Source organism: Dromiciops gliroides, chromosome 3, assembly GCF_019393635.1.
Source record: "Dromiciops gliroides isolate mDroGli1 chromosome 3, mDroGli1.pri, whole genome shotgun sequence".
Classification (NCBI taxonomy): domain Eukaryota; kingdom Metazoa; phylum Chordata; class Mammalia; order Microbiotheria; family Microbiotheriidae; genus Dromiciops; species Dromiciops gliroides.
Genome location: NC_057863.1, coordinates 142,343,929 through 142,370,391, shown reverse-complemented (window position 1 = coordinate 142,370,391; position 26,463 = coordinate 142,343,929).

The window sequence follows — 26,463 nt, the reverse complement described above, 5'->3', positions numbered from 1 at the left end:
GCAAAAGCTTACTGTGGAAAATAAGGCCTTAAAAATTAAAATTGAGCAGATGGAAAGCGATAACTCCATGAGACAATAAGAATCTGACGAGCAGAATCAAAAGACTGAAAAAAATAGAAGAAAATGTGAAATACCTCATTGGAAAAGCAATTGACCTGGAAAATGTGTCCAGGAGAGATAATATGAGAATTATTGGACTACCTGAAAGCCATGATCAAGAAAAGATTCTAGACACCATATTCCAGGAAATTATTATGGAGAACTGCCCTGAAATTGTGGAATCAGAGGATAAAACCATCGTTGTAAGAATCCACTGAACACCTCCTGAAAGAGACCCCAAAAGGAACACTTCAAGGAATATGGTAGCCAAACTCCAGAATTATCAGGTGAAGGAGAAAATACTTCAAGCAGCCAGAAAGAAACCATTTAAATACCATGGAACCACAGTCAGGATTGATCAAGACCTGGCAGCTTCAACATTAAAGGATCACAGGGCTTGGAATATAATATACAGGAAGGCTAAGGAGCTTGGATTACAACCCAGGATCAACTACCCAGCAAAACTGATCTTTCTCTTTCAGAGGAAAAGATGGACATTCAATGAACTAGAAGATTTCCAAGGCTTTCAGAGAAAAAAGATCAGAAAGGAACAGAAAATTTGATCTCCAAATACAAGACTCTAGAGAAATATAAAGAGGTAAACAAGGGGGAGAAGAGGGTTGTTCAATGATGTGAAACTTCTCCAGTCCATATGAGTTAGGATAATACTTTTAACTCTTGGGATCAGTATCTCTGTAAAGGTATTGTTATTAAATCAATTTTGATGTGATGATATAAAGAAATTTAAGGGACAGAATGAAAGAAAACCAGGGGGAGTAGAGGAAGGGAGAGGTGGAATGGGGTTAATTATAGAAGAGGCACAAAAAGAACCCATTATAACAGAGGGAAAGAAGGGAGGGTTGGGCATTGTTGCAACCTTACTCTCATTAGACTTGGTTCAGGGAGGGAATAAAATAAACTCCCATTTGCACAAAGAAACTTATCTTACTCTTTAAGGAAACAAAAGGGGAAGGGGGAAAACGGTGGTATTGATAGAAGGGAGGACACAAGTGGGGGAAAAATGGGCAAGAAAAAGAAGGGCAGCTGATAAAAGGGAGGGCAGATTGAGGGAGGCAGTGGTCAGAAGCAAAACACTGGTCAATTGGAAGAGGGGGAAAGAAGGGGAAAAAGTGTACAAAGGGGAAAAGAAGATGGAGGGAAATAAACAGTTAATAATTATAATTTTGAATGTGAATGGGATGAACTCTCCCATAAAATGGAAGCAAATTGCAGAGTGGATTAAAAACCAGAATCCTACAATATGCTGTTTACAAGAAACACATTTGAAGCAGAGAGATACACACAGAGTAAAGGTAAAAGGCTGGAGCAGAATATATTATGCCTCAGCTAAAGTAAAAAAGTCAGGGGTAGCAATCCTTATCTCAGTCAAAGCAAAGGCAAAAATAGATCTAATTAAAAGAGATAAGGAAGAAAACTACATCTTGCTAAAAGGTACTATAGATAATGAAGTAATATCAATATTAAACATGTATGCACCAAGTGGTATAGCATCCAAGTTCTTAGAGGAGAAGTTAAATGAGTTATGATAGGAAATAGACAGTAACACTATATTAGTGGGGGATCTGAATCTTCTCCTCTCTGAACAAGATAAATATGGCCACAAGATAAATAAAAAAGAAGTGAAAGTTGAATTGGATACTAGAAAAGTTAGACATGATAGATGTCTGGAGAAAATTAAATGGTCATAGAAAGGAATATACCTTTTTCTCAGCAGTACATGGCACATTTTCAAAAATTGATCATGGATTAGGGAAGAAAAACATCATAGTCAAATGTTGAAAGGTAGAAATAGTAAATGCATCCTTCTCAGATCATGATGCAATAAAAATTACATGTAAGAAAGAGCCAGGGAAAAGTAGAATGAAAATCAATGGGAAACTAAATAATTTCATTCTAAAGAATGAATGGGTCAAACAACAAATCATAGAAACAATCAATAACTATTTCCAAGAGAATGACAATAATGAGACAACATACCAAAATCTATGGGATGCAGCCAAAGGAGTGCTTAGTGGAAATTTTATAGCTCTACCTTCTTACATGAATAAAAAAGAGAAAGAGGAGATCAATGAATTAGGCAAGCAACTTAAAAAGCTAGAAAAAGAACAAATGAGAAATTCCCAATTAAATACTATATTAGAAATCCTGAAAATTAAAGGAGAATTTAATAATACTGAAAGCAAGATAACTATAGAATTAATTAATAAGACATGGAGCTGGTTTTATGAAAAATCCGATGAAATATTGGTAAATTTAAGTAAAAAAGAAAGAAGAAAACCAAATTACCAGTGTCAAAAATGAAAAGGGTAATCTTACCACCAGTGAAGTGGAAATTAAAGCAATAATTAATAACTATTTTGCCCAACTGTATGCCAATAAATCTAACAATCTAAATGAAATGGATACATATTTACAAAAATACAAACAGCCCAGGTTAATTGAAGAGGAAATAACTTCCTTAAATAAGCCCAGATTAGAAAAAGTAATTGAACAAACCATTAATGGATTCCCTAAGCAAAAATCCCCAGGGCCAGATGGGTTTACATGTGAATTCTACCAAACATTTAAAGAACAATTAATTCCAATATTATACAAATCATTTGGAAAAATAGGTGAAGAAGGAGTTCTACCAAATTCGTTTTATGACACAAATATGGTGGTGGTACCAAAACCAGGCAGAGCCAAAACATAAAAAGAAAATTATAGACCAATTTGCCTAATGAATATTGATGCTAAAATCTTAAATAAGACATTAGCAAGGAGATTACAGCAAGTGATCACCAGTATAATACACTATGACCAGGTGGGATTTATACCAGGAATGCAGGGCTGGTTCAACATTAGGAAAACTATCAACATAATCAAGCACATCAATAAGAAAACTAACCAAAATCACATGATTATCTCAATAGATGCAGAGAAAGCTTTTGACAAAATACAGCACCTATTCCTAATAAAAACACTAGAGAGTTTAGGAATAGGTGGAGCTTTCCTTCAAATAATAAGCAGTATCTACCTAAAACCATCAACAAGCATTATATGTAATGGAGATAAGTTAGAGGCCTTCCCAATAAGATCAGGGGGTGAAACCGGGATCTCCATTATCATCCCTATTATTTAATATTGTACTAGAAATGTTAGCTTTAGCAATCAGAGAAGAGAAAGGAATTAAATGAATTAGAATAGGCAAGGAGGAAACAAAACTATCACACTTTGCAGATGATATGATGATATACTTAGAGAATTCTAGAGAATCAACTAAAAAACTACTTGAAACAATTAACAATTTTAGCAAAGTAGCAGTATATAAAATAAATTCACACAAATCATCAGCATTTCTATACATGACAAACAAAGTTGAGCAGAATGAGATAGAAAGAGAAATTCCATTTAAAGTAACGGTAGATAATATAAAATGCTTGGGAGTCTACTTGCCAAGACAACCCCAGGAACTCTATGAACACAATTCCCGAACACTTTTCAAATAAATCAAATCAGATCTAAAAAATTGGAAAGATATCAATTGCTCATGGACAGGCCGAGCTAATATAATAAAAATTACAATTCTACCTAAATTAATGTACTTATTCAGTGCCATACCAATCAGACTACCTAAAAATTATTTTACAGAGCTAGAAAAAATAATAACACAATTCATCTGGAAAAACAGAAAGTCAAGAATATCAAGGGAAATAATGGAAAAAAAATACACAGGAAGGTGGGTTAGCTGTACCAAATCTGGAGCTCTACTATAAAGTAGCAGTCATCAAAAGTATCTGGGACTGGATAAGAAATAGAGTGGAGGACCAATGGATTAGGCTAGGCACAGGAGACACAGTAGTAAATGACATTAGTAATGTACTGTTTGATAAACCCAAAGACTCCAGTTTCTGGGATAGGAATTCAGTATTTCACAAAAACTGCTTGAAAAACTGGAAGAGAGTATGGCCGAAATTAGGCATAAACCAACATCTGACACCTTTTACTAAAATAAGTTCAAAATGGATACATGATTTAGACATAAGAGGTGAAAATTAGGAGAGAAAGGAATAGTCTAACTATCAGGTCTTTGGAAAGGAGAGCAATTTATGACCAAACAGGACATAGAAAATATTATGAAATGCAAAATAGATGACTTTGATTACATTAAATTAAAAAGTTTTTGTACAAACAGAAGGAATGCATCCAAAATTAAAAGGGATGCAATAGCTGGGAAACAATCTTTATGGCCAGTACCTCTGATAAAGGCCTCATTTCTAAAATATATAGGGAAATAAATCAAATTTATAAGAATACAAGTTATTCCCCAAATGAGAAATGATCAAAGGATATGAACAGGCAGTTTTCTGATGAAGAAATCAAAGCTATCTATTCCTATATGAAAAAATGTTCTAAATCACTATTGATTAGAGAGATGAAAATTAAAACAACTTTCAAGTACCACCCGACATCTATTAGATTGGCTAACATAACAAAAAAGGAAAATAATAAATGTTGGAGAAGCTGTGGGAAAATTGGTACACTGATACATTGTTGGTGGAGCTGTGAACTTATCCAACCATTCTGGAGAGAAAATTGGAGTTTTGCCCAAAGAGCTACATTGCTGTGCATACCCTTTGACACAGCAATACCATTCTTGGGTCTTTTCCCCAAAGAGGTCATAAAAAGGGAAAAGGACCCACATGTACAAAAATATTTATAACTGCTCTTTTTGTGGTGGCAAGGAATTAGAAATTGAGGGGATGCCGATCAATTGGGGAATGGCTGAATAAGCTATGGTATATGAATGTAATGGAATTCTATTGCGCTGTAAGAAACGATGAGCAGGTGGAGTTCAGAGAAACCTGGAAGGACTTGCATTAACTGATGATGAGTGAGATGAGCAGAACCAGAAGAACATTATACACAGTATCATCCACATTATGGGTTGATCAACTGTGATAGATTAGATTCTTCTCACCAATCCAATGGAACAAGAATGTTCCAAAGGACACATGATGGAAAAGTCTCTCCAAATCCAGGGGAAAAAAAAGGAACTGTGGAATATGGATGCTGATTGGACCATGCTATTTCTTTTGTTTCTGATTCTGTTGGTTTTCTGATTTCAGGTTTTTCCTTTGTGCTCTGATCCTTCTCATATAACATGACTAATGCAGAAATATGTTTAATGTAATTATGTTTATATAACCTATGTCAGATTGCCTGCTGTCTAGGGGAGGGGGGGGGAGGGGTGGAGAAAAATTTGAAATTGGAAATCTTATGTAAACAGATCTTGAAAACTATTTCTGCATGTGACTGGAAAATAATAAAATACTTTTATTTATAAAAAAAGAGCTAATAGAACTAGAACAATTTTTATAATTAAAAAATGACCATGGAAAGCAACTCTGAAAGAAAAATTTTGACCAATGCTGTAGCCAATAATAAATCCAGAAGACTGATAAGAAAATTTGCCTCCACCCTCCTTGAAGAGAGAAGATAGACTAATGATATAGAATGAGATTTCTTCTATTTTCCAACATGACCAGAATATGAAACAGTTGTGATTGACTGACAATAATTGTTACAGGAAGGGGGGGGGGAGTTTATAATGTGTTAGTGGTAGTAATTTATATAAAAAAGCAAAGAGTATTAGTGAAACATTTTAATAATAAAACAAAGAAAACAGAAAAGTTTAGAAGGACACAGTTAAGTTGCGTAATTATTGGAAACAAACCACTAAACTTAATATATACTTTAAATACTCTAGCTTCATATAATAAAGACTTTTGGGGGATTTCATATATAATATTCTGTTCCTCTTTCTAATTTTAATATGAAAGGGTATGTTTATTGATCTTTAAGTTCTTAATAAAATATTGAAATTAAAAGGAAAAAATATATTGTTTACAAAAATCACAATTGATGCAGCAAGATAAACACAGAGTAAAGTTTTGTTTTTTGTTTTGGGGAGGCAATTGAGGTTAAGTATCTTGCCCAGGACCACATAGCTAGTAAGTGTCAAGTGTCTGGGGCCGGATTTGAACTCATGTCCTCCTGACTCCAGGGCCAAACACAGAGTAAAGGTAAAAAAGGCTGGAGCAGAATATATTATGCTTCAGCTGAAGTTAAAAAAAAAAAAGGGGTAGTTATATTTATCTCAGGGAAAAAAAGCAAATATTGCCCCAATTAAAACAGATAAGGAAGTAAATTACATCTTGCTAAAAGGTACCATAGGTGTTGAAGAAATTAATATCAGTACTAAACACCTATGCACCAAGTTTTACAGCATCCAAATACTTAGAGAAAAAATTAAGTGAGTTATGGGAAGAAATAAATAGCAAAACTATATTAGTTGGGGATCTGAACCTTCCCCTCTCAGAACTAAATAAAGAAGTTAATAGAATTTTAGAATAAATAAAATGTGAAAGACCTCTGAAGAAAACTGAGTGGGGATAGAAAAGAATATACCTTTTCTGAGTGGTAAATGTCATGTACACAAACACTGACCATATATAACGGCATAAAAACCTTATGTCAGGGGCAGCTAGGTGGCACAGTGGATAGATCATTGGCCCTGCATTCAGGAGGACCTGAGTTCAAATCCAGTCTCAGACACTTGACACTTATTAGCTGTGTGACCCTGGGAAAGTCACTTAACCCAAATTGCTTCACCAAAACAAAACAAAACCAAAAGAAAGGCAAAAAACAAACAAACAAAAAACCTTATGTCAAATGCAGAAAGGCTGAAATAGTAAATGCATCATTCACAGTTCATGATGCAATAAAAATTATGTACAATAAAGGGCCATGGAAAGAGAAGTAAAAAATTAATAGGAGGGGCAGCTAGGTGGTGCAGTGGATAGAGTACTGGCCCTGGAGTCAGGAGCACCTGATTTCAAATCCGGCCTCAGACAGTTCACACTTACTAGCTGTGTGACCTTGAGCAAGTCACTTAACCCTCATTGTCCAATCCCCCCAAAAATAAACAAACAAAAAAAAGAAAACAAAAATTAACAAGAAACTTAATATTTTCATTCTAAAGAATGAATTGGTCAAACAACAAATCACAAAAACAATCAATAACTGCATCCAAGAGAATAACAATAATGAGACAACATACCAAAAGTTATGGGATGCAGGAAAAGCAGTTCTTAGGGAATTTCTTTTATCTCTAAATTCCTACGTGAATAAAATAGAAAAAAGGGAAGATCAATGAATTGGGCATGCAACTAAGAAAGCTTGAGAAAAAACAAATTAAAAATCCCAAATTGAACACCAAATTAGAAATTCTAAAAATTAAAATAGAGATTAAGGAAATTAAAAGTAAGAAAACTATAGAATTAATGAATAAAAGTAAGAGCTGGTTCTTTTGAAAAAAATGGTAATAGATAAAACTTTGGTTAATTTAATTAAAAAAAAGAAAAAGAAGGGGCAGCTAGGTGGCACAGTGGATAAAGCATTGGCCTTGGATTCAGGAGGACATGAGTTGAAATCTAGCCTCAGACACTTGACACTGGCTGTGTGACCCTGGGCAAGTCATTTAACCCTCATTGCCCCACAAAAACAAAACAAAAAAAAAAAAGAAAAAGAAAGAAAAAAACAAATTCCCAATAGCAAAAATGAAGTGGTTTAACGTACCACCAATGAAGAGGAAATTAAAGAAATAATTAGGAACTATTTCGTCCAAGGATAGGACAATGAATTTGAAAATCTAAATGAAATGTATGAATATTTCAAGAAATATACAGTGCCCAGATTAACAAAATGGAAAAAATGTCCTTAAATAAGCCCATTTTAGAAAAAGAAATTGAAAAAGCCATCAAGGAACTCCCTAAGAAAGATCTCCAGGGCCAGATGGCTTTACATATGAATTCTACCAAAAAGTTCAAGAATAATGAATTCTAATACTATATAAACTATTTGGAAGAATAAATGAAGATGTAATCTCACCTTGTTCCTTTTCTTTTGCTCTAAATTCACTGAGAGAAATAATGTCAGTTCAAACATTACATAAAGGTTTCCTTTTTTATGCTATTGTATCTACATTTTTAAATTAATAGTATTAGTTTACGGGAAGCTAGGTGGCACAGTGGATAGAGCAGTGGCTCTGGATTCAGGAGGACCTGAGTTCAAATCCGGTCTCAGAAACTTGACACTTATTAGCTGTGTGACCCTAAGCAAGTCACTCATTGCCCCGCAAAAATTAAACAAACAAATAAATAAATAAATAATAGTATTAGTTTATTTTCATATACATCTTCATTCTTTTAAGATTGTGTTTTAAGCCATTTTGAGTTTCATTGTCTTTATTCTTCCACGTGTATTTTGTACTTCAAAACATTTTGTTTTTGAACTCATTATTTGATCAAATTACATTTCCTTGGTAAATTGATTACCATGACAAGTGTAAATTAATTCTAGAAATAATATTTTTACCAAAAAAATTATTTAGAATTACTGCACATTGTAACATATTCTGAATCAAAGCAAATTCACATTTTTTGAGCATTATTATCCTTAATTTTAAATCCATATGATGCTTGGATTATGGGAATTTACTACTTAAGACATTAATTGCCTTCATCCAAGAGAGAAATACATACAGGAACAGGCATTGAACTATCACAGAAGGGGAAACACGAATGAAGTCCAGGTACTGCACTGACTTGAGAAAGGCAAAAGGAATGGCTATTGGCAAGAGCTGAGGTTGGCTTCTTTTGGCTCCATTTCCCCACAATATTGTGCAGATGGCTGGAAGGTTTCATCCCACCCATCTCATTCTACACCTGAGCTTTTATTCCCCCTCCAATATGCCTGATTCCATGGACATCTCAATTCCATGAATTTGATTAAGCCTGACTAAGTTTCCTCAAATATGTTGGGTGGCATTGACGTATACCATATCCATCAATTTTAAGCCTGGCAAACCGCATGGGCTATATATATTGCTCAACTGTGGGAAAACTCATTTCCCATCAATTCTCTATTCTTTTATGTTATCCCCCATAATTATCTCAGATGTCATGATGGATACAATGTTGGATTTGGACTTGATATCTGTTACCAGTTACATTAGATTCATTAATTTCTCATAATTGCCTGAGGATAATTAGACACATGATTGGGGGCACCTAGGTGGCACAGTGGATAGAGCACTGGCCCTGGATTGAGGAGGATCTTAGTTCAAATTCTGCCTCAGAAACTTAACACTTACTAGCTGTGTGACCCTGGGCAAGTCACTTAAGCCCAATTGTCTCACAAAAAAACCCCCAAAAAACAAAAAAAAAAAAACAGAAAACAAACAAAAAATTAGATAGATGATGCAAAAAACTGATGAAATCAATATTAATTTTTTTCTTAATATAACAATTGTCTTCTCAATTTATTCCCCACAGGGAGTTTACAGTAATATTAAGTTTTTAAAAATCAATATTTGCTTTTATTATATCTTTAAGATTCTGAATTTCCTTAGATTTTTTTGAGAACTCTCATTATTTAATTTGATTATTCACAAAGCTATTTAAAGTTGTGTTAAGCTCAATTTTGTAGGAAACTTTCCCAGCTGATTACCAATATCTGAAACACCTAAAGGAGTTTACAACCACATTCAAAACTCTATAGCTGAGATTTGTTAGTTGATCTTCAGCATCCACACCTGAAAGACTTCCACTCCACAACTACACGCAGAGGACATCCCAAGAATCATCTGAAAAAAGACTTCCAAAGACTTAAATGGACATTTTCCTGTTATACACTGTTTGTAAAGTCCACCTTATAAAGGGGAGTGCCCCCTTTAGCCTTTGTCAGCAAATCATTCAAATTTCTTTTCTCTCTTTTCATTACCTTTACATTGTTAGTTCTAAGTAATGTTATTGTTTCACTCAGGAAACAATGTTTTTTTTAACTATACCTAAACTGGGCAGAGCTAAAACAGAGAAAGAAAAATATAGTCCAATATACTTTATGAATATTGATGCAAAAAATCTAAATGGAATATTAGCAAGTAGATTACAGCAATTCATCACCAGGACAATACACTATGACCAGGTTGGATTTATACCAGTAATGCAGGGCTGGTTCAACATTAAGAAAACTATCAACATAATCAACCAAATCAATAACACAACTCACCAAAATCATATGATTATCTCAATAGATACAGAGAAAGTTTTTGACAAAATACAGCACTCATCCCTATTAAAAATACTAGTGACCATAGGAAAAAGTGGAACTTTCCTTAAATAATAAAGAGTATCTATCTACCTAAAACCATCAGAAAACATTGTATAAAATGGAGATATATTAGAGGCATTCACAATAAGATCAGGGGTGAAACAGAGATGTCTATTATCACCTCTGTTATTTAATATTGTGCTAGAAATGTTAGCTTTCACAATCAGAGAAGAAAAAGGAATGAAAGTAATTAGAATAGGCAAGGAGGAAACAAAACTATCACTCTTTGCAGATGATATGTTGTTATACTTTGAGAATCCTAGGAAATCAACTAAAAAGCTACTTGAAACAATGAATCACTTCAGCAAAATTGCATGATTCAAAATAAATCCACATAAATCATTATCATTTCTTTACATAACCAACAAAGCTTATCAGCAGGAGACAGAAAAATAAATTTCTTTTAAAATAACCTTATGCAATATAAAATACTTGGGAGTTTACCTGCCAAGCCAAACCCAGGAATTCTATGAGCACAATTATAAATGTCCTTTCCCACAAATAAAATCAGATCTACATAATTGGAAAACTATCAATTCCTTATGGATAGGCTGAACTATTATAATAAAAATGAAAATTCTACCTGAATTAAATGACTTATTCACTGCCATACCAGTCAGACTACCTAATAATTATATCATAGAGTTAGAAAAAAATAACAACATTCATCTGCAATAACAAAAGTTCAAGAATATCAAGGGAATTAATGAAAAAATTAACAGGAAGAAGTGCTAGCAGTACCAAATCTGAAGCTATACTATAAAGCAGCAATCATCAAAACTATTTGTTACTGGATAAGAAATAGAGAGGTGTATCAGGTGTATCAGTGGAATAGGTGAGGCACAGGAGTCATAGGGCAAATACATATATTTTTCTGTTGATAAATAATTGGAAATTGTGGAGATATCTTTCAATTGGGGAATAGTTAAACAAATTTTGTTATATGAATGTAATGGAAAACTATTGTGCTGTAAGAAATAAGGATATGGATTTCAGAAAAACTGGGAAAGACACATGAATTCATGCTGAATGAAATGAGCAGAACCAAGAAAACAATAGCATTGTATGATGATCAACTGTAATAGACTTAACTCTCCTCAGCAATACAATGATCCAAGACAATGTCAAAGGACTTATGGTAGAAAATGTTCTCTACATTCAGAAATTGAATCATGGAGTCTGAATGCAGATTGAAGAATACTATTTACATTTTTTTTGTTGCTGTTCTTGTTGTTGTTTATTCTTTCTTGTGTTTTTATTTTCCTTTTGTAATTATAAATTACAGCACATTGCTTGCTGGCTTCCAGAGAAAGAGTGAAGGAAGAGTAGGAGAAAAAAATTGGAATTAAAAATATATATTTACGTGTAATTGGAAAAAAATTAAAAAGAAATATAATATGATTTGAAAAAAAAGAAATTACAAGCAAGATGGGTTTAAAATAACCTGGGAAGACTTAAATTAATTGATTAATTCTTAAGTGAGCAGAACCAGGAGAACATAGTACAGAGTGATAGCAACATTGTATGATGACCAACTATGAATGACTTAACTAATCTCAGCAATACAGTGAGCCAAGATAATTCCAAAGTACTTATGGTAAAAAAAAATACTATATACCTCCAGAGAAAGAATTAATGGATTCTGAATAAGGATTTAAGCATATTTTTAAATGTTCTTTATTATTCTTGTTTTGTTGTCCTATGTTTTCAAACATGTCTAATACAGAAATGTTTTGTATGACTGTACATCTACAATCTATATCAAATTGCTAGCTTTCTCAATACAGGGGAAGAGATGGGGGCAGGTAGAGAATTTAAAATTCAAAATTTTAAAGAAAAAGATTGTGAAACATTTCATTTATATGTAATTGAGAAAATAAAATAAAAATTATGAAACAAAAACCAAATATAAACAGATCTATGGAAACTGCATATTGATATAAGAAAATGATTAATTATTTTTACATATATATATTATTTTCACTTATTTTATTAAATGGTTTCTAATTAAACTTTAATCTAGCTTTAGCAGTACTTAGGAGTTCTTTGGGCACCTGTGGACCTGAGGGAGTTTGACACCTCATGTATATATTATTATAAGATTAATCTTCCTCAGACACTGCTATATCATTACTCTCTAGATGACTAATGTATTTTGCCAGTACTTATCTTTTTTAAGGGTAACAGTTCAAATCTGTATTTTTAAAAATATGAAGAACTTTCCAGTGAGGAAACATCCTCCCCTAATGTAGTTGCACATCTGGTCTGAACCTTAAAGGCTTAATGTGCTACCTGGAGGTGCTGAAGGATGTGAGAAAATAATGGGATTTGGCAGATACTCAAAGGCTCACCTGGAGATTAATCTAAACTGATTGAATTAAGTGAGAGTGATTGACTTTGCTGATTAGCCTAGTTCAAGTTAATAACTTTGTAACCACACCTGGCCAGAGCTTAAGAAGGTATTGTCCTCAGAAACTATGAACTTTGAACTCAAGTAGGGACCAAAGAACCAATGGATTTTGATGACACCTACCAATCAACTTGAAGCAATGTATAAGGACTGCTTCTGCTCCAGACCTATAAACTTCCACACTCAGTTTGAGGTGACTTTGTGGTTGAAGCAGGCTCGTGGCAGAGGACCAGACCAGGCTGGAACTCTAGGCTAGATAGACCTTTTTTTAACTCTACATGTTATTTTTTTTCTAATACCCAGTAGTTTTAATAAATGCTTAATGCCCAAAGACTGGTGCTAAAGCTTCTAATTTAAGGTGACAACACAGGTAGATTTTAAACACCACAGGGATTAAGTAAAATGCCCAAGGTCACACAGCAAATATGAGCCAGAGGCAAAAATTGAAGCCATATCTTCCTTCTCAAACTATATCTTGGAGAGATTCAAGTCAGGGTAATTTTAAGCTCCTATGTGGCTATCTTCTCCAAGTGAAAGGTGGCCAGAGTTCTAATGTAGTCAAGGTCCAATCACAGTTTATAAAATTGAATAATTCTCATTTAGCAGTTGTGTATTCATAGTTCATTACACTTTCTTAGATGAGATTAGGCCTACAGTCCCCTCCCTCATCTGTTATGGGATGTTGAAAGACAGTGATCAATTTGTCATCTACTGAATCACAGGAAAATTGAATTTTCAAGTAATTTCAATTTATGTTGGTACTATTTCATAACTAAACTCTAAGCTACAAAAATCAAGGGCCTTTTATTTATTTATGTATTTATTTATTTATTCATCTATTCATCTATTTATTTATTTATTATTTATTTATTTTTTTTATTTTGCAATCTTATTCCCTTCTGAAATTTTAACATATATACAATGCTAAGTTTATATTTATTAAAGGTCTAGAAATCATGAAAAGATAGGCTGAGATTAATCTCCAGCTAAAGTGAGCTTATAGGGGCCCATGCTGGGCTGTGAGTAGAGTCTAAGTCTGCAGTTATGCCAAAAGAGTCCCAAAGCAAGTAGCACCAGAGAACCTTATTTCTGAACCTCCTAAACAGCTGGAGCAGCAGTGCCATCTGGAACTAAGCTTATCATCAGGTAAGAGGGCTGAGTGGCTAGAAGGGGCAGGGAAGAAAACAGGGGTCTCTACGGGACCTAAGGAGGAATTTGGGTATCTCACCCCAGCAGGGAACCAGGAAAAAATCTTGAGAGGTGGGAGACACAGCTTGGGGAGGGGCATTGGCTCATCTAAGCTAAGAAACAAAGCACACAAATATTTCCTGGCTGGTTAATTAGCAAGTTGGCTTGAGATTATCTTCAGACCAGAGAATAGGCCAGGTGAGAGAAAAACCTGCCCTTCCTCAAAATGAAAAAGCTGGGGCCCTCAGAAGCTTGGGACAGTGTACCTTGAAAGTAGGTCCCCAATGTAAGAGGGATTTAAAATTCAAGTAAAAGATGGCAAGATGAGCAAGTAAAGAAAGTTGAGAACCGTAGAAAGTTTCTTTCATGGCAAGAAAGATCAGGGTGCACCCTTAGAAGAGGATAGAAACCTCAGGGTCCCTAGATCCAAAACTTCCAAGAAAAATATGAATCCATATCAGGACATGGAAGTGCTCAAAAGGAACTTTGAAGAGAATAGGAGAGACAGAAGGAAGATTTAGAGAGGTGGAGGAAAGAATGGAAAGAGAAATGAGAGTGATGCAGGAGAGTCATGAGAAAAATCTCAACAGCTTGAAAAGCCAAATGGAAAAGGAGATAGAAAAGGCCTCTGAAGAAAACAATTGCCTAAGAATTAGGATTGAACAAAAGGAAACTAGTGAATTTATGAGAAAGCAAGACACAGTAAATAAAATCCAATTTAAATAAAAACATAGAGGGCAATATGAAATATTGCCTAGGAAAAACAGCTGACATTGAAAATAGATCCAGGAGAGATAATTTGAAAATCACTGGACTACCTGAAAACCATGACCAAAATGAGAGTTTACACAGCATCTTCAAAGAGATTGTCAGAGAAAATTGTCCTGATTTTCTAGAAGTAGAAGGTAAAATAGAAGTTGAAAGAATCCACCAGAGGCAGCTAGGTAGCACAGTGGATAAAACACTGGCCCTGGATTCAGGAGGACCTGAGTTCAAATCCGGCCTCAGATATTTGACACTTATTATAATGCTCTGTGACCCTGGGCAAGTCCCTTAACACTTATTGCCCTGCAAAACAAAAAACAAAACAAAACAAAACAAAACAACAAACAAACAAAAAAAGAATGCACCAATCACATCCTGAAAAAGATCCCAAAAGGAAAACCTCCAGGAATATTATAGCCAAATTCCAGAGCTCCCAGGTCAAGGAGAAAATATTGTAAGCAGCTAGAAAAAAGGAATTCAAATACTGTGGAGCTAAAGTAAGGATAAAACAAAATCTAGCAGCATCAAAATTAATGGACCAGAGGACATGGAATATGATTTTCCAGACAGCAAAGGAACTAGGACTACAGCCAAAAATCACATACCAAGCAAAATTGTTTATAATCTTTCAGAGGAACATAATGGGACTTCAAAAAAAAAAAAGAGGACTTCCAGGCATTTGTTATGAAAAGACCTTAACTGGATAGAAAATTTGACGTTCAAATACAAGTCCCTAGAAAAGCACAAAAAGATAAACAGGAAAAAAAATCATGAGGGATATTAAAAGATTAAACTGTTTACATTTCTCCATGGGAACATAGTACTTCTAACTCATAAGAACTTTTTCAGTATTTAGGGCCGCTGAAAGGAATACACTTAAGAGGACACAGGTCTGAACTGAATATGAAGGAATGACATCTGTAAAGCAATTATTTTCTGTTTATCCTTGTTCTTTGTGGGCAGGCAGATTGGGGTGACATGTCTAGAGTTGGCTGTGGGCTCAGGCTTCCTAGGTCTAGGGCTGGTGCTTTGTCTACTGTGCCATCTAGCTAATCCATGATGACATCATTTAAACAAAGTTACATGGTAAGGGAAATGCAGTGGAAGAAAGGGAAAGGGAAAGGTAGACTGGGAAAAATCAGATCCCATAAAAGAAACAAGAAAAATCTTATAGATGGCAGTTGAGGGAGAAGGAGTGGGAGACTGAGTAAACCTTAGTGTCATCAGAATTATTTCAAAGAGGGAATAACAGGCATATTTAAGTGTGTATAGTAATATATTTTTGCCCTGAGGGAAAGAGAGAGGGGAAGGACGTAAGAAGGGGAGGGTAGGGGAAGGGCAGATTGGGGGAGAAAACAGTAAAAAGCAAAGTACTGTTGAGAAAGGTGAATATGTTCTGCATAACTGCACATGTATGACTTATATTGAATTGCCTAATTTAATAGGGAAGGTTGAGGAGGTAGGGGGGAAAAATTAGTCACAGAATTAGCTTAAAGATCTTAATCTCACAGAGTGGGCTCAGGGAGGAAATAACATACACACCCAATTGGGAGGAGTAACCTCCCAAAAAATAAAGAGGAAAAGTAGGAAAAAGTAAAAAGTAGGAGGAGAAGAGCATAAGGGGGAAGAGCGAAACAAGGGAGGGCAGAGTTTGGGAGAGGGGAGTCAGAATTAAAACACTTTTGAGGAGGAATAGGGTAAAAGAAGATAGAAAACAGAGTAAATAACATGGGAAGGGAATAGGCTTGAGAGAAACAGTTATAATGACTGATTATAATGTCAAAATGTGTGGTAACTACTTTACTGGGCTATTGTGAAGAAAATTAATTTTCAAGTTTAAGGTACTATATAAAAGTTATGATCAATAGGCTGCTATCAGAAAAACCTGGAAAGCCCTACATGAACTGAAGCAGAGTGAAATATACCGTATACAAAAGAACAGCAGTAGTTTAACATGATCTGCTTGGAAACATCTGGTTATTTTCAGCAATGCAATTATCCAATATAACTCTGAAGGATTTAGGAAAATTGTAATCCATCTAGAGAGAAAGAATTGATGATATCTGAAAACAGAATGAAGCATAATTTTTTGGTAGTTCCTTAATCTGAAGTTTTACTTTTATCAGTTTTCTCTCATAACCTGGCTAATGTGGAGATGGTTTCCATGACTATTGATGTATAACTTATATTGAATTGTTTGAGTTCTTGGGGGTATGGGATGGGAAGTGAGGGAGGAAGAGAAGTTGGAACACAAAGTTTTAAAAAATTGATGTCAAAATTTGTTTTTACATGGAAAATAAAATTCTAAACAGAACAAAAAATAAAAAAAGGTCTAGAAATGATAGCAATCACATCCACAAAGTATTCCTGCATTCTTACTCTCAAGCAGTCAACTTTACTAGGTTGGACTTTAAACTTAGCCTCAAACTCTCTGATTTATAACTATAATGAGAAGTCAAATCTTACCTGTAAGAATTAAGCAAGTTGCTGTTCACAACATTTAATCTGTAAAGCAGAGAATCAATTTTTGAATTGCTGAAGTTCTCTGGGTTTTTGGCCCCATGCATAGTAAATCCCAGATATATATTAATTCACTTCAGTTATATATTGTTGTGCATTATGCTCTTTCAAATTTATGGATTAACAATGGGGAAAATTGTCCTTTCTACAAAAATAAGTGGTAGGGTATATGCTAAATCTTACACTTTACATCTTGGGGTTGAAATCTTTCCTTATAATTGAATCTTTTCCTCTTTCTGTAACATCAGTGTGCCATTTTTAAGAGCATATTTTCTCCTTGGCATGAAATTTTCCATTGGAAAAAAATTGCCATAAAATTAGTTCTCAGCAACTGACACTGATTGCAGAGAATAAAAGAACACCCTAAATATATGATAAATTATAGTTAAGTGTCTGAACAATTTAGGCAACCATGCATTAGTCATCACAATATGTTATTAATGCCTTAGAATATTTCATGTACATGTTTTGAAAGACAGTGGGGTTGTGGGAACTTAATTTCACTTATCTCAAATTTAAGCAGTCCAAACTCTATTTCCAGATACAAAAAATGAATGAGCTTTCCCTTAAAACATAACTTAGAACAAATATCACAGATGTGAAGGCAGACTGATGACATAGCTCGTTAATGGATATATCTTTTTTTCAATTCTGTTGACTAATAACTTAAACTCATGTAAAATTTTGATTTTGAGATTAAATTATATTTATGCAAGCTGGAATCAAATAACAGTCTCTATCTTTCCCATTGTAATTATGTTCATTCGGATTAAAGAATCATGGAACATCAGTTTGGAAAAAATTTGCCAATGGATTAAGGGGTCACTGTGATAAAGGAATGTTTCAGAACAAGAAACCCAGGAGCTGATGGGTGTTAAGGGCTAAAATTCTAGCTAGTCTGTCTAAAATATCTAATGAGTGGTCGCCAATAAATTATAAGCTTTAGCAAGAGTTAGACTTTTAAGCATTTATTAAGGAGAATAAGAATTTGGTAAAGAGAGAGAAAGGCCTACATTTATCTATTAAAGGGAAAGCGCATTTCTAGCTCCCCTCTCCACCACCGTCCTCAGGAAAGCGAGTGAGACCGAGCGCCAGTCTCTTCCTTCCTCCTCCCACTAGACAGCGTCACTTCCTGATGCCAAAGAAAAGACTCCTGGTCTTGCCCTCAAAGGCCTTCGCTTCATGGGCGGAACTCTTCTACAGTAAGTCTCCAGCAGGTGGCGTCATTCCAATCATTACATCAGTGATCCAGAATAAAAAGAAAGCTGAGGTATGGGGATGTCCTGAGAATCAGAAGCAAATCTGGGAGTGGAATATCATGTAGTTTTTGTTTGTTTGTTAATTTTAAGCCATAGCTGATAACTTTCCTTGTCAACACTATAGCAATTCTAATTATGGCACAAAATATAGAGTTGCCTAGATACCAGTTGGCACAAAGTTACTGAAAATGCCAAGGCAAGCTTCTGTAAAATTAACTGAATGGGGGGCAGCTAGGTGGTGCAGTGGATAGAGCACCAGCCCTGGAGTCAGGAGTACCTGAGTTCAAATCCGGCCTCAGACACTTAACACTTAACTAGCTGTGTGACCCTGGGCAAGTCACTTAACCACAATTGCCTCACTAAAATTAAAAAAAAAATTAAAAATTAACTGAATGGAAACAGTATGATATTGATCCATTTTTAACTACTATTAGAAATATCAGTGCTTAAGTATGCTGGCAATGAATTCCATGTCATTTGATACATATCGCTTTTTAGCTATTTTGCATTCAGAATAAAAAGAATCCTACACAATCCCTGTTTTCCAGTGGAAGAATAGATCTTAGAGAATGAGTTATACTGGGTCAGGTAACTGGCAAAATAGTTTCCTATTGTTGTTCAGAAAAGACTCATTTGATTCAAAACTGTGTTACTCTTTAAGGGATAATGCCCTCCAAGTAAAAGCTGAGAGCTTTCAGAGTTCTTTTTTCTTCTTCTTTTCAGGACAATGAGGATTAAGTGACTTGCCCAGGGTCACTCAGCTAGTAAGTGTCAAGTATCTGAGGTTGGATTTGAACTCAGGTCCTCCTGAATCCAGGGATGGTGCCTTTTCCACTACACCACCTAGCTGCCCCTCAGGGTTGTTTTAATGAAGAACATACAGTGCCACTGCCAATTTTTGAGGAGCAGTATAGTAGAAGGCCTGATAGAAATTTCCCAGAGACATTAATATTTTTCATAGACTCTTTTGCTAAGACAATGCTAGGAAAAGAAGGAAGAATATGGAACTATCTCACATAGTCACCCCCACACACACCTTGTCCTTTAAGATAATTAATGTAGGTAACATTCATCTTTCCACTCTCTTCCCATCATCATCATCAACAACAACAACATCACCATTGTCATCATAATCATCATCACTATAATTTTATATAAAAACCACAAATAAGTATATGTAGTGCTTTAAGTTGCGTGAAGTGCTTTTTCATATGCTATCTTTTACAATCTGCACAGCAAACTTATTATTTTAGCTTTCCCATATAAATATTTTATTATTTTCCAGTAATGTTTAGAGATAATTTTCAGCATTTGTTTTTATAAGATTTATAGTTTCAAATTTTTCTCCATCCCTCCCCTCCTTTCTCCCTCCCCAAGACAGCAAGTAATCTGATATAGGTTATTTATGTACAATCAAATTAAACATATTTCTGCATTAATCTGCATTATTATGAGAGAAGAATCAGAGCAAAAAGGAAAAACTTCAAGAAAAGAAAAACAACAACAAAAACAACAGAAATACTATGATTCAATCTGCATCCATATTCAACAGTTTTTTGTTTTGTTTTGTTTTGTTTTGTTTTTTCTGGATTTGGAGAGCATTTTCCATCATGCGTCGTTTGGAACTATCTTGTACCATTGTATTGCTGAGAAGAATCAAGTCTATCACAGTTGATCAACACACAATGTTGTTGATACTGTGTACAATGATCTCCTGGTTCTGCTCATCTCACTCATCATCAGTTCAACAGTAACCCTGTTAAGTAGATGCTATTGTCAATCTCCATTTCTCAAAAGATGAAACTGACTTGTCCAGGATCACACAGATAGTGTTTGATGCAAGATGTGACTTTAAGTCTTCTAGACTCCAAATACTCAACATTATTATCTACCTACAACCAGCAATTGTTCCATAGTATATGCCTACAGTGCAATTTGTATATGGAGAAATGGTAAGGGGTGACCCTTGAAACATCAATTTCAAAAGAAGTATGGGGTCATAAATAAGATGACCAAAGGGTTGAAAAGAAGTGAAAGAGTAGATACATCACTTGTATCTTCTAGAAACGTAATAATGATAATGAAGACAAATATAAGGTGATAATCTGAGGAAGTTAGAAGGTCAAATGATGGTTTTTAAATGTGGAAACAACCTGAGAATAGATAAAGGAGAAAGAAAAGGTCAGATAGTGACCAATAGAAGAAACTTCTGAAATAGATTTGATTGAATCAAAGTATTGAAGTATTACAAAAGAGACCCCCCTGGCACAAGAAGGGATCCTAAATGAAACAGAGTCCTATCACAGTGTAAAAATAATTTGTTATCTAGGAGAAACTTGAAGGGGAGAAAAAACTTGCAGAGAAAGAAAGAGAGAGAGAGAGAGACAGAGAGACAGAGACAGAGAGAGAAAGAGACAGAGACAGAAACAGAGATAGAGACAGAGAGACAGAGAGAGAAATCTTAATTATTTAAAGGAGAATGGAAAATGGTATGGAATTCATGGTTTCTAGAGGATTTTGAGTAGCTGAGGTTTAAGGGGAGCAGAACATCTATAGACACAATAAGCCAGGGAATATAATGTTTAGAAAGTCTAGATCAAGTTATCAAGTATGCAACTGCTATTCAAGCTTGCCCTTTAGGTGGTGAATGCCTGTTCTGTGATTTTGGGCAGCTATAGGTTTCTCCAAATTCATCTACCGTTCACTCACAAAGGATCACTGGTATGTCAAGCAGGTCAGAACATCAAAAGGATCTTTTAATTGACTGGTTATTGTGTAACTCCATTGTTTTGCTCACCTGTAAAGAAGTGAAGCTCCAACATATCTATGTCATTGCAAAGCTCACATTCATAGATGTATAGGCTCTGAACTTTTCAAAGGGAAAGGGTACTTCATCAGCTGAGACTGGTGAAAAAGAGGAGAGAATGAGAGAAGTTGTAGAAGGATTTTGAAGTATGTTTCAGGCACAGTAAACTCTTGAAGGAGGGGGGCCTTACTCTCTGTAACTCTATTAATTCAGGCGCGGTGTTTTGAAGAAATCAGGCATTCATAGACCACTTCATATTTTAAAATAGGACATTTACTTGTCCCTAATGTAACAAAGTCTTTAACAAGGATATAGCAACACAGCTTCATTAGACCTGACTTTCTTTATCTCCTTCTAGTATCAGGACATCCACCAAGTCTTTAGGGTACTAGGCTAAATCATTGCTGTTCACAGGGGACATCTGAAAGCAAAAAAAAAATATATAGGAGTTACTGTACTGATGATACAATAAGCAGGCACAGCATCAATAATATAACAGAGTACAGCAAAATTATAACACAAGAAAAAAAATCAATTCTTTGCATATTAGACTCATCTGTACTAAGCTGACTGAGGTTATAGGTTTCTTGAGTGGAAACTAAGACGGGATCAAAGTGGATAACAAGGTTCTTCCAAAAGCAGTTCTAACTCCATAATCCCCAAGTCACCAATCAAAACTTTTACCTCTCTGAGAGCTACATAAATATAATGACACTAAATTACCCTCTTAAAAGTTTTGGACAGTCAGTGCCCACTTCTTCTACAGCGTGTAAATAAAGCCTGTCCCTTCCTTGTATCTAAGGTCTCAGAATTATCATTTCATAAGTTTAAGTTTAAGAATTCTCTTTCATCCAAATAAATACACATTTGTCATAGATAAATTTTGATAGTTTCACCTACCATATGCTGAGGTTGATGCAGTTCTTTGTGGTTTTTTACATATTTTTTACATTTACATGCAATAACAATTTTTAACATTAATTAAAGAAATGTGTCCATAGGAAGCCAGCGCCACATCAGTAAAACAGTGGTAGCTCCTGAATTTAGTGCAGTGGAGCAGGCAAAAGACAACATCAGGAACCCCTCCCCCCACATGCTTCAGATTAGCCCTGGGCAAACATGCGACCTTCAGTCAGACCTGCACTTGCTTCCCCATAGCCTGGGACAAAAAGATAAATAATAACCACACAGGTACCAAAGCAAACAATCAATTGCCACTGGCCAGATCACCACTTTTTTACTACATTTTTACATTTTACTACTTTTTTACTAGGGAAAATCAGAAAAACTGCACCTGCCTCAGCACACATAAGACACCAGCACTAGGACTGCTGCTCAACATCAGATAGACTGCCAGACTTTTATGACCTTCAGCAGGGTCCCCGCCCCACCACTCAGTTCAGTATTAGACATGAAGTTTCCCTGTGATCCTCAGGGGAACGTCAGTGTTGCACCAGGTAAACAGTCATGGCCTGAAGACCCTGGCAAAAAAAAATTCTGAGACAGTGCCCTTTCCACCCCAGGAGCTCAAATTGAAAATAATGAGTGCAGGGTGGAAAGGGCCAAAAAGATGAATGAGAGAGAGAGAGAGAAAGAGAGAGAAAGAGAGAGAGAGAGAAAGAGAGAGAGAGAGAGAGAGAGAATGTTTTTTTTGAGGCAATTGGGGTTAAGTGACTTGCCCAGGGTCACACAGCTAGTAAGGGAGAGGATCTTAATAAAGGACACTATTATGATAACAGGAAAGATAAAGACCCAAACTTAGAGGAGGAAAATAATATTAAAAAACCTATGGGCAAAACACCAAAGAAAAACAGGAAGTGATTTCAATCCCAGAAAGAAGTCATGGAAGAGCTCAGAAAAAGAGCTTAAAACTCAAAGCAGGAGGGTGGGGCCAAGATGGCTGAGAAAAGGCAGTGACTTGCCTGAGCTTTCTCCAAGACACCTCCAAATATCTTCAAATAATGCCATAAGACAAATCCTGAAGCAGCAGAACCCACAGAATGTCAGGATGAAATACTTTTCCAGCCAAAAGACAACTTAGAAGGTCAGCAGGAAAGGTCTGTTTTACTTGGGAGAGAGTGGAGTACAGCCTAGCACAGGTCATGCCAGTGAAGACCCAACCCCAGTACAGACCCAGCCCAAGGCCAAGTAAACCTTGAGCTAGGAGTCTCTGAATCAATAGCATAATTGAGTCAACAGATGGTAAGGGGGTCAAACAACTATCCATAAGGAGATTACAGGGGTTGCTTTGATAGCACTGAGGCAGAAATCTGTTGCTTTTTGCATACTAGATGCAGGTCATAGTCTTTGGTGGCAGTCCTAGGCAGGGGAGGAGCACAAGCATTCAAGATTTTGCACCCATAGTGGACCAGGCCTCATAGGTCCAGGACAGAAAAGTAGGCCTGTGGTTGCTTGCAGACTAGAGCACAGGCCAAGAAAGTGATGAACATAACACCAGGAAAGAACTAAGGACTTAGAAATTTTTTGAACTATCTCAGAGAACAGCTGCTCAAATCCCCTGAAGTTTGGGAGAGTGTGCCCTCCACCCTGAAAGCAGTGCCCCACTTTAACAAAGTGTTTAAAGTCAAGAAATAGGCTAGGAAAAATGAGCAAACAGAAAAAAATGCTGACCCTAGAAACTTTCTATGGTGAAAAAGAAGATAAACATACACTCTCCAAAGAAGAGAACACAGTCAAAGTGCCTACATCCAAAGCTTCCAAGAGAAGAATGAATTGGTCTCTGGCCGTAGAAGCACTCAAAAAGGACATTGAAAATAAAGTAAGAGAGATATAGGAATAAATGGAAGGGGAAATGGGAGTTATGCAAGAAAATATGAAAAAAAAATTCAACAGCTGGGTAAAGGAGACACAAAAAATAATGAAGAAAAATAACACCTTAAAAAAACAGGCTGGGCCAAATGGCAAAAGAGGTACAAAAAGTCAAAGAGGAAAAGAATGCCTTGAAAAGTCAAATTGGAGAAATGGAAAAGGAGATACAAAAGTGCTCTGAAGAAAATAATTCCTTAACAATTAGGGTTGAGCAAATATAAGCTCATGACTTGATGAGAAATCAACAAGCAATAAATTAAAACCAAAGAATGAAAAAAATAGAACCAGAAGGTAAAATAGAAATTGAAAGAATCTACCGATCACCTGAAAGACATCACTGAATGAAAAATTCAGGAATATTATAGCTAAATCAAGCAGCCAGAAAGAAACAATTCAAGTATTGTGGAGCCATGGTCAGGATAATATAAGTTCTAGCAGGTTCTACATTAAAGGATTGGAGGGCTTGGAATATGATATTCTTGAGAGCAAAGTAACTAGGTGATTACCTGCCCAGCAAAATGGAGTATCATCCTTCAGGGAAAAAAAAATGGGAATTCCAAGAAAGATAGAACGTTTAGTCATTCTTGATGAAAAGACCTGAGTTGAACAGAAAATTGGTGTTCAAATATAAGACTCTAGAGAAGCATAAAAAGGTAAATAAGAAAAAGAAATCATAAAGGATATTAAAAGAGTAAACTGTTTACATACCTACATGGGAAGATGATACTTTTAACTCATAATAACGTTATCATGATTAAGGCAGTTGGATGGAGAATATTTACACGTCGGGCACAGGTTTTAGTTGAATATAAAGGAATGAAATCATTAAAAATAAATTAAGGGGTGAGAGGAATACACTAGGAGATATAGAATGGAATAGAATGCACTAGGAAAATCCAAGAGAATCAACTTAAGAAAATAAAAAAAAAAAACTCCTTGAGGGGGGCAGAGCCAAGATAGTGGAGGAAAGACTGGGACTCTCTCATGAGCCTGACAAACCCCATCCACAAACTTGAAAAATAATGCTATAAGGAAACTCCTAGAGCAGCATAACCCAGAAAAAACAGAGTGAGACTATTTTCCAGGCAAAGACAGCCTAATTAGGCAACTGGGATCATTTACTCTTCTGGGTAAGAGAAGAGCTCAGTAAGCCTCCCAGATCCAGGCCCAGAAAGGCCACGCCTCCAGACCCTCTAAATCTTGAGCATCTACTTCTGAAACTCAGATCATGGACCACTGAGCAGGTTCTGTGGTTGATTGGGGGGGGGGACAATTGCTGTCTTTGCTGGAGCTGGGGCAGAGGACACATATTCTGATCCAGTAAGGTGACACAAGTAGCAGTGGTCCAATGAGAGAGGGGCACAGTCACAACAAGATTCTGACCAAGAGAATCAGATTTCAATGAGACTCCTGCTTCCAGGTTAAAGAGGAAGCTGGTCATGGTTAATCATAGGCCAGACTGGATAAGAACAAATCTAAGCTTAAGCCTTGGATTTGCTGTAGCTTGGGTCAGTGCATCCTGGAAGCAGCACTACACGTCAAGAAAAAGTTAAAAGCCAAGTAATTGGTGGTCAAGATGAGTAGGCAGAGAAAGCAATAGACCATTGCAAGCTTCTTTGGTAGCAAGTTATAGATCAGAATACACCCTCAGAAGAAGATAATAGCAAAGTCAAAGATCTTACATCCAAAGCTTCTAATAAAAATATGAACTAATCTCAGCCCATGGAAGCACTCAAACAAGACTTTGAAGCGAAAGTAAGAGAGGTAAAAGAGAGATTTAGAGAGTTAGAGGAAAAAATGGAAAGAGAAATGAGAACAATGTAGGAGGATCATTAAAAAAGAAGTCAACAGCTTGAAAAGACAAATTGGCCAAAATGAAAAGGAAGAACATATACTTTCTCAAAAAATTCATTGCTTAAGAATTTGACTACAGCAAATAGAAGCTAATGACCTTATTAGAAATCAAGACACAATAAAGCAAATGCAAATGAATAAAAATAGAGGACAATAAGAAATATCTCCTTGGAAAACAACTGACATGTAAAATAGATCCAGGAGAGATCATTTGAAAACAACTGACATGTAAAATAGATCCAGGAGAGATCATTTGAAAAGCATTTGAATATCTGAAAACCATAATCAATATAAGAACTTAGACATCATCTTTCAAGCAACTGTCAGGGAATATTGCCCTGATATTCTAGAAGCAGAAGATAAAATAAATTGAAAGAATCCACCAATCACCTTCAGAAAGAGATCCCAAAAGGAAAATTTCCAGGAATATTATAGACAAACTCCACAAATCCCAGATCAAGGAGAAAATATTGCAAGCAGCTAGAATAAAGGAATTC